Here is a 10,118-nt window from a genome sequence, read left to right as displayed (position 1 = left end):
GGCTTTGGCCCAGTCGCTTCATTCATTCTGGCGCTACTCGTACTAGCCGTCTGCTCATCCCCAGTAGCATATTGGACACCTTCCGACCTGAGGGGCTCATCTTCCAGCGTCATATCGTTATGCCTATTGGAACTGTCCATAGAGTTTTCATGGCAAAGATACTGGAGTGGTTTGCCATTTCCTTCTCCAGTGGATCACCTTTTGTCAGAGCTCTCAGCTATGACCTGTCCATCTTGGGTGGCCCTGCACGGTATAGCTCATAGCTTCACTGAACTACGCAAGCCCCCTTGCCACAACAAGGCAGCGATCCTTGAAGGGGGTTTTAATACTTATTGATAAGTATACTGAAGACTCAGAGGTAGGGAGCTCTACTTATTGCATTTATTCACAAAAATAGGACATTTTTCTTTATTTATCATATTGCCAGTGGATAGGTCTGTTTCTCTCTGTTTGCTTTAATTATTAGACCGTCCTTCTTATACTCTTGTATGAGATTCTGCAATACCAACCATTTCTCCTCCCCATTGTTGTGCTACAATTTTGAAATCTGATATCATTCTGTGACATTTTCCAACAACCATAAATTTAAAATGTTAGCTTCAAAAAGAGAAACTAATGGATATCTGTTTGAATTAAGTACCATCAAGTTGCTTCTGACTTAACTGCAAACCCATGAATTAGTGAATGACTGCCAGAACATCCTATCATTAACAGCTTTGCTGAGGTCTTGCAAACTATGGGCCATGGCTTCCTTGATTGGGTGGTTTGCTCTCCTGTTGGGTCTTCCTTTTTCCTGTTGCCTTCAAGTTTTCCAGTGACTCTTGTCTTGTCCTAATGTGACCTAATGAACTAGTGTTATGCTACTGTTCTAGACTAGATATGGCATTCCAGTTGGGAGCTAAGAAATGCCAAGCCTTACAGCTGTTGCTCTGCATCCCTTTTAAAATACCCGAAGACCCCTTTCTATTGAATCCCATTGTGATAAAGAAGCTGAACCTTAGCAGCAACATTTGTTCTGCTAGTAATGGTCAGGGAACAGCTTTATGAGAGTTTGAGGCCAGGTGTGATTGCGCAGGCTTGATTCCCAGTCTTTACGTCTACATTTTAGTATATAAGATTTTATTAAAAGTATATTTTTCTCTGTGTTGCGTTTTGTTCTGCCACCGTGCTCCCATTCCTAAAGTGTCATCACTTTCACATATTTATTCACAGGATGATTGCTCCCAAGGAGTCAAGAATCATTAGACTAAAACCAATTACTCATTTCACTGTATGTCGCTTTGACTAAATGAAATTCATGCCATGAACTCAAATGTACTTTCATTTTATACATTCATGACTTCTTTCCAATTATACCTAACAGTAGGAAGTTACTATATGACTATGTAAACTTAGCGGGAGGAGCAATTTGCTTTTACATTAACTATATAATCATTTGTTTCTCAACCATCCATTTGATTTGGCCTGGATCTAGTGTCTGCCATGGAGACACTAGGGTTCTTGCAATTTATTGCTGGCCCCACCCATCAGACTGGTCATACCCTCCATCTTATCTTTGGTGCAGGTGTAATGGTAGATCTGGTAGTGAATAACATTGTTCCATGGTCAGACCACCATACCCCGAAGGCATGGCTAAGGATGCCCACCTCTCCGTTTGGGTGACGGGTGTATTTTAGTCTGGCCTTGGAGATTTATGGATTTTTAGAGATTCCTGAATGCTCTGTGGGACCCGATGCCCTCCAGGATCTCATTGGTGGCCTTAGTGAAGGACTTTCAGTCCTGCCTATCAGCTGCTATTGATGAGATTGCTCCTAGGGGCCCTCTCCACCTTCACCTCAAACAGGTTCTTTGGTATTCCCGGGAGCTTTGGGAAAGGAAGAAGGAAGTGACACAGCTAGAATTAGACTTGTGATGAGGTGGCTAGGACATCTCATCACACACTTAAGAAGGCATATGAGAATGTGGTGAAAGTAGTGAAACAAGACTTCTATGCCTCAGAAATCACATCCACGAGCTCTTGCCCAGCACAATTGTTTAGAGTAATTAGGTTTCTTACTGCCCTCGAGGAAGGGTGTCAAATGATAAGGGAACTGGATTTGAGCTGTGTAGCTTTATTGAGCTATTTCACAAAGTTCTGTTGCTCCACCAGGACCTTCTTACCATGATTGATACAGTTTGCAAACTGAAAGCTCCGTGGCTGTCGTGGAGGGTTAGTGTTTGATGGCTTCAGATGGCTCTCATTAATCAAAGTGGACAAGTTGATGGGGTCAGTGAGTGCAACCACCTGCCCCTTAGATACCTGTCCATCTTGGTTGTCCAAATCGAGCAACCAACGGATAGGAGGCCCCTTGAGGGAGATTGTGAACCTCTCCCTAACATCAGCATACTTTCACAAGGGGCTTAAGGAGGCTATGTTATGCCCTTTCCTGAAAAAAAAACCCATTACTTGACCCACGGGACCCTGCCATCTACTGCCCAGTCTCACATCTTGTGTTTCTAGGTAAGGTGGTACAGTGAGCCACAGGGGACCAGCTCCTAGCTTTCTTGGAAGAAATTTCTGCCCTTGATCCGTACCAGTCTGGCTCCCATCCTAGCCACAAGGTGGAGACTGCAGTGTCCGCCTTGACAGATGATATCCGTTATTAGATGGACCGAGGCAGTTCAGCCATTCTCGTAATTTTAGATATGTCGGCCGTGTTTGACATGGTCGACCCTGAGCTATTGGCCCACCACCTCGCTTGGACTGGGATTAGGGGGACTGCACTGCAATGGGTGGTCTCCTTTCTCCAGAACCAGACACAGAACGTTGCTGTGGGTGATGAGTTGTTGGCCCCTTTTGGGATCCCATGTGGAGTACCACATGGAGGGTTACTCTCTCCCACTCTTTTTAATGTCTACATTCGCCCTCTGGCCCAGCTGGTCCAGGGCTTTGGGTTGGGTTGTCACCAATATGTGGATGACACCCAATTCTACCTCCTAATAGATAGACGGCCAGACTTCCCCCGGATATGTTTGCCAGTTGTTTAGAAGCAGTGACTGTATGGCTCAGTCAATCACCTGAAACTTAACCCCTCTAAGACAGAGGTTCTGTGGTTGGGTAAAAGAGGCCAGGATCAGGAAGCATGCCTCTCATGACTGGATGGGATACAATTAACACCTGCCCTGACTGCCAGGAATTTGGGAGTGACCTTTGATACTTCTCTTTCTATGGAGGCTCAGGTCACAAAGGTAGCCTGAATGGGGGTTTTCCATCTGCACCAAGCGCGGCTACTAGGACACTACCTGTCCTCAGAATACTTGGATACAATGATCCATGCAATGGTCAGTTCCAAGCTAGACTGCTATAACTCGATCTACGTGGGCCTTCCCTTGGCTTTGATCTGGAAACTGCAGCTGGTACAAAACGAGGGTCCTCACTAGTACACCTTGGAGGGCCCCCATCAAGTTCAAGGTATTGGTTTTAACCATTAAGGCTCCATGTGTCCTGGGTCCTGCTTATCTGCCGGACCACTTATCTGTTTATGCCCCCCCCACAGGGCTCTTCGCTCTGCAAGTATGAATCTACTGGTTGTCCTGGTCCTGGCCCAACCTGGTGGAATGAGCTCCCAGAAGAGCTAAGGACCCTGTCAGAATTGTCAGCTTTCTGCAGGTCATCTGTAAGATGGAGATCTTTCAACAGGCGTATGTTGAGGCCAGTACGGGGTCCCGCAGTTACCATCGGTGGATCCCCAATATGTGTCAGGTCAGAGCCCTCACTCCCAGGGAAAGAGCTTTTGGCCCATGAACAAGGGTGTGTGGAGTTTTTTTTTTTAATTCCCATTGACTACCATCTTGTTAAGTGTACTAAGGGATGTTTTTAGGGGTTCAACTCTGTTTTTATCATTTTATTGTAAACCGTTGTGTGTCAATTGAGAGTGGTGGTATAGAAATAATAAATAAATAAATACATTTTGATAAGTGAAGCCCTTTTGAAAACAGAGTTCTTAGAAAATTTATACTCGCTTTGCAACAAGCTGCATGCATGCTCTTGATAGATGGGAAAACCAGCTCTGCAGTGTAAAGCCACCTATCTCAAGCTCAAAAGCAATTTTCTTGCTATTTCTCAGCCATTTTCTACACATATTGAAGCCCATTGTCTAACTCTGCTTTAGACTGTAGTTAAAGCATACTGGTCTACTGGTTTTTGTCACTTTCTTAATTTCTACTAGATTGTGCCTTGACAATGACACACTCAACATGTGCTAAGTCCCAGGTGTGCTATCGGAATCACAGTCTGACATACATTGAGGGAACTGATCTTTAATAGTATACATTTTCTAATGTGATGTGAGGGAGCATGGGTGCCGGGAGGAGGGGCAGGAGAAACTTCCAATTTCCCTTGCCTGCTTTCACCAGTAGAAAGAACAACAGGGAAGGGAGAGACTTTCTTCATCTTATTTCTAGCTACATGTGACTAGGATGGACATAGTGTACTAGAAAGGGGACAAAAAGTTCCCCACCGCCCTTTCCATTGGTGAAAGCAAAGCAGGGGGAAACTGGAAGTTCCTTCTTGCAACAGTCTCTTGCAACACTGAACAAACAAGAATCATTCATTCATTCATTCATTCATTCATTTTTGAATTTATACCCTGCCTTTCCATGGGGGCTCAGGCCAGCTTCAAGAAAGGTTTGAAATACATAATGAAATTAAAGCTCAATTCAAATATTAATAATAAAATAAAATAATTAACCTCCTTAATTCAAAACCACATATGCCTCATCTCTACAAGGAACTTTATATGTTAACTGTACTGACAGGGGCATATGGAATTCTTAGACAGTTTGTCTAAGGCAGTGGTTCTCAACCTTGGGGTTGGGACCCCATTTGGGGTTGCCAGATTGTCCACCACCACAGTGGCAGTGTGTGGAGGTGTGTTGTGGGTGGTGGGCAGTGGTGGCAGCGGCGGCAGCAGGTGGTAGCGTGTGGAGGTGGGTGGTGGAGGCAGAGGTGGGTGGAGACGACAGAGCCATGGCAATGGATGCCTCCATGCCACCTCAATTGTTGTGTGCATGCATGCACACATGCGTTTCCAGTGCCCCACTGGCTTCTTCTGCAGCTGCCCATCCTGCCCGGAGAGTTGCACTGGTGCCTGCCGAGGAATGTGCTGAAAAGCTCCAATCAGCTCTTTCAGAGCTGGCAAGAAAGCGACCCCCTCCCCCCGTGGGTCCAAAGTTGCTCAATCCCGCCTGACTCCATCCAGCAAACCCAGCATGCTCTGCAGCAGGGCTGCTGTGGACCCCCCCCCTGGCAGTTAAAACAAGGAGAGAAGTGGCAAAACGCATGACCAAGCCTGACCAAGTGTAGGACGGTGAGCAATGTGGATGTGGTGGTGGTGGCAGTAGCAGCCCCCTCCCCTGGGCAGGGCCCTCACCCCCTCCAGTAACCTCCTATGGGGTGTCACCCATGACCATGGCTGGGGGGGGTGGCAGATGCGCCTCTGCAGTGTTATCTGGCAGCTCCTCTGGCTGGGTCCCCGCTGGCCTTTGGTGCCAAAAGTGGGGTCATGGTGAAGAAAAGGTTGAGAACCACTTGTCTAAGGGGTGGAGCTTCAAGCAGAGAGGCCATCATATTCTTGATGTTATTTTTAGATCTCAACCATAGGCCTGGCACAATAGCTTCATTTTTAAGCTGAGCTGCTCTGATGAATACCACCATGTCCCTGCTCCTGTCTGGCATATTGTGTAGATTATGCATTTTTCTCTCCCCATCTTTAATATGTTCACATTGTTTCACCTGTAGAACTGTAATAATACCATTTATTTATCAGTCTGATTCAACAGTCTGATTTCCTGCAAAGTCTTTGACAAGAAAAACCAGGGCATCCAGACTGTGGTGAGGAAGGGGGAACTGAAGAATGAAGACTGGACAAACTCAACTAGTTTCACAAAGTATTTCTTTTTTTTGTCATTATTTTTTATTTTCATAAAGATAGAAATATAGAAACGAGATAGTATAAGTTGATAATACAAAGAACAGTAAAATATAGTCTTCATTTGTTATACTTAAACTCACTCCATTAGGTGAGTATTTCCATTTGAACTTTAAAGGAACATTCCAGTAGGAATACTTTAAATACTGGTCAAATCACTTAAAATTTAAAATGAATTTTGCCTGAAATATGAAGTTATATCCAAACAATTGCCTTGGTCTACTTATCCAGCCATTAAGACCATGAATTATTCATACAGGACAAATCCATATGTACCACAATGTGATATCATGACAAAATCCATACAGGGATGTCAGTAGGAATAGAAAAGAATATGAGTATTCCTTGACCAATTTTGTGGATCAGGAATACATTTTTCTCTCTTCATTATACAGAAAATTCTGATGTAGAATGAAAGGTCACAAACTTCATATTTGAATAAAGCCAATAACATTAAGAAGCCACACACAATTCACATATGCTCATGAAAAAGTCCACACCTTGTCTAAGAACACCTCCTAAGGGATAAGTCAGTTATTTCACATTGCTCTAATGATAGCTTGCCAGGCTTAAATTAATGACTTCCTTGGGGAAAAAAGTAATAACATTTTCTCTGATTAACCAACTGGCTGGAGGACTGTACAATAGTTCACTTAAATTCATCGGCAAAATCATTTTTTGTTGAATTGGAGATTTTTTTTTAGCCAGAAAGCCAAGGGGGAAGATAGCAATGGCCAGTGTTCTGTAGGCTTCTGTAATTAACTATGATCACAAAATGGATTGGCTCTTACAAGATATAAAAGTTGTGTTATAAATCTCCCAGCTCAATGTTGATATTTTGGCTTCACTAAGATCAGCAAATTTCTAGTATTTAATGCATTAACTTTAATACACAAAGGTTCTGTCCAAGGTTTCTGTATGAATATATTTTAAGAAAAAGAATACATTTTACTGGGTGTTGCACAGCCACAAAAACACTACAAGCTGATAGGAAAAGAAAAAGGGTTTTATACCTTGCTTTTCTCTACTATAGGGAGTCTAAAAGGAGCTTACAATTGCCTTGCATTCCTGTCCCCACAACAGGCTCCTTGTGAGTTATGTGGGGCTGAGTTCTGAGATAACTGTGACCAAGCTAGCTTCATGTAGAGGAATATAGATTCGAACCCAGTTCTCCAGATTAGAGTCCACTATGCTTAACCACTACACCATTCTGGCTCTTAATAGTATACAATGTAAATACATTTGATGAATAGAGGACAAATATTAAATAAGTTCCCAAGGTGTCTCATATTGGAAAGGATTGGAGACTCTTAATCTTCCTCATAACAACTGGGATCCATGAGACTCTTAATTCAATTACTTCAGTTTGACAAGGCTATGAAAATTACAATCCCCACACATCTCAGTGGCATGGAGTACTTTTGTTAATTTTTTTAGTTCCCAACCCTCAAAAATGTGACCCACAAGAATTGTATATTTGCTGGCTAATTTCTCTTGCTTTTGTTTCCAATTTCTAATTTTCTTGCTTTTGGTTGGGAAAAGAGACTTGTTGGAGATACCTGACAGATAGTGTTATTCATCTATTTGAGTACCAAACAATTCCAAAATTGCTACAGTTATGAGTAAAGGACATATCAACGAAGCTACTAAGCAAGTAGTATTCATACCAAAATACATATACACACTTGCTATCTTAGCCACCATGCTGTTTACCATATACATAAAACTTCTGGGATAGGCCCTCCAGAGATATGGCGTCAGGTGCTCCCAATATTCAGATGACACAGCTGTATTTCTTCTTTACAGCTAAGCGAGGGTGGGGGGCTGAATGTCCTGCATAGGAGCTTGGGGATTTTGTAAAGTGCACTTTACAAAATCCCCCGGCGATTATGACCATTTTGCCAATGTGATACTACGACTACTACTGTGACAGCATATTGGAAGAGCAACCATTGACGAAGATAAAACAGAAAGCGGGTCACTTAACCTAGGATCCCATTTTTAGGTTTACATGGCATCTGTTTTACTTTCATTTAGTTGCCAAGCCTAAGAGCCCCAAGGACTTACCAGTGCAGGGTGATTTGCTGCTGCAGGCAAGCTGGGAGGCACAAAGGACCTGGCTGGTGGAAGCATGGACTCCCGTTCCCAGCTGCCTTGGGGTAGTGCATGGTGGTGTGGCTTATTTATATCACGGCTTTCTGCTCATTAAAAAAAAAAAAAACTCTCTGGCTCCAATGGTGCTGCGAAAGCCTGTGGGAGGGGAGTGGAAGGTGTTATGTGGGCTGTCACCCCTCCATCAAAGGCGGCCACACCTGTGTCAACCCTTCCTGACACTCCTGCGCAGACCCTGGCACCAGAGAGAGAAAAGTCAGGTCAAGCCTTGCAAAGCATAATGGGAAAGCAACTAAAACTCACTTCTTGCTCTGAAGCAGGAGTTAGGCTTCCCCCAACCTACCTGCTTGCAAACAAAAGAGGAGTTTGTCAGCACACCTGGCAAGGACAGAGAGACAAAGGTACCCCACCCAAGACTCCCCTCCAGCCAGCCAAGCACATTGTCTTGTAGGGGGAACTGGCCACTCTCTTTCAACACTAAATCTAATCCAAGATTTGGTCTTTGTTTTTTCCCTTACCACTATCCCCAGGCACAAGCAATCATCCAGGATTTGCCAGAAATGGGCCATCAGCCCTTCTAGATAGGAAATATTTCCCCATATTTCCAGCAGCTAGTTTCTTTGTCTCAACAACCCATTTCTTTGTTGGGACCTGGCTACAGTCGTTACTGGCCATCAAACTCTTTGTCCAAGCCCTGGACAAGGTAGGATCAGCCCCCTATCACCTCAGGCCACAAATTTCCTTTAAATATTGGGCTCCCACAGCCACAAAGTGCAGTCAGTTTCCAGGCTACAGAAACTCTGTCCGACGTTCGTCTTGGTCCTTCGTCCATCGCCCCAAATTGCTTCCCTGGACCTCCGGAACCCCGCTCCACCCAGAAGACAGGTAGATATCACTTCCAATCAACCCTTAGTATAGGTTCCTCCCCCATAAGTCTTTTCCTTGTGTGCTAGTGGCTAGGAATGTACATTTCTTTGCTAGAGTGCACATGTGTTGTCTTTTGTCTAATTAGTGTGTGTTAATAAAGTCCTTCCATGTTTAGATCATTGTCTGCCTTGGTTCTATCTCAGTGACATAATTACCCAGTAAACTGTGCAATACAAGGTCCCACGTTATGCCACGCTGCCTCTTGCTGGCTCTACTAGCTGATTCCCCACAACTAAATTTAGACACGTGTCCTTACAGACATGCATTTGGCGTAACAAAGGGGCCCAAGGGAGATAAGCTGGTGGTAAGGTCAGAGTGGGGGGGACAGTGCCAGCAATGGCAGTAGGGTTCCCAGCATCATCACTAGGAGCAACTAGGCCCAATGTTCCAATGGAGGATGGGGCCACTGAAAACTGCACAACATGCAGCTCTCAGAGGAGAGCTTCAGGGGCTACCCAGCAGGGACCAGGAGGGGCTCAAGGGATAGAATGCCATATACATGGGGCACAGCTCATTAATGATGGCAGGGAGGAGCAAGATAACACAGCCCAAGAGGGATCAGTTAGGCAGACATAGGCTCCTCCTTCAGGCATAGTGGTAGGCCACCCAGGGGGACTTGGAGCATGGCAAGGAAGGGTAGGCAGACCCAATAGTAGCAACCCATGGTGGCAAACTAGGATGGGCCAGGGAGAAGCATTCCCTTGGCAACCATAAGTAGCCCGCCAGGAAGAGATACGGGGGATACAGCCATACAGTCAGCCAACCATAGTGATAAAAGGGGGCAGACTCAATTCCAACAACAGAGCCATGGTGAGGTCCAGCAGTTGCCTTTTGGCCCAGGTTACACTGGGCCTGCAGCATGGTATGGATACTGGATAGTGAAGGTGGGCCCATATGTGAGGAGGCTTGACATAGACAGATGCAAGATAATGAGACGGACAGCAGGGGCATATGTTGGGATTACAGCAGGGGGATTGCCAATGCTGCAGTTGTAGGTTTGATCACTATTGTGAAGATTGTGGTATGCCACAACCCAAAAGGGGGACCTGGCCCTCTTCTAAAAAAGAGGGAGGGTCATGATCTAACAATGGAGCAGCAAACAACTGAGGT

The sequence above is a fragment of the Paroedura picta genome, chromosome 6, assembly GCF_049243985.1.
Source record: "Paroedura picta isolate Pp20150507F chromosome 6, Ppicta_v3.0, whole genome shotgun sequence".
Lineage (NCBI taxonomy): Eukaryota > Metazoa > Chordata > Lepidosauria > Squamata > Gekkonidae > Paroedura > Paroedura picta.
The sequence above is the reverse complement of the archived record's forward strand: the minus strand, read 5'-3'. Positions refer to the sequence as shown.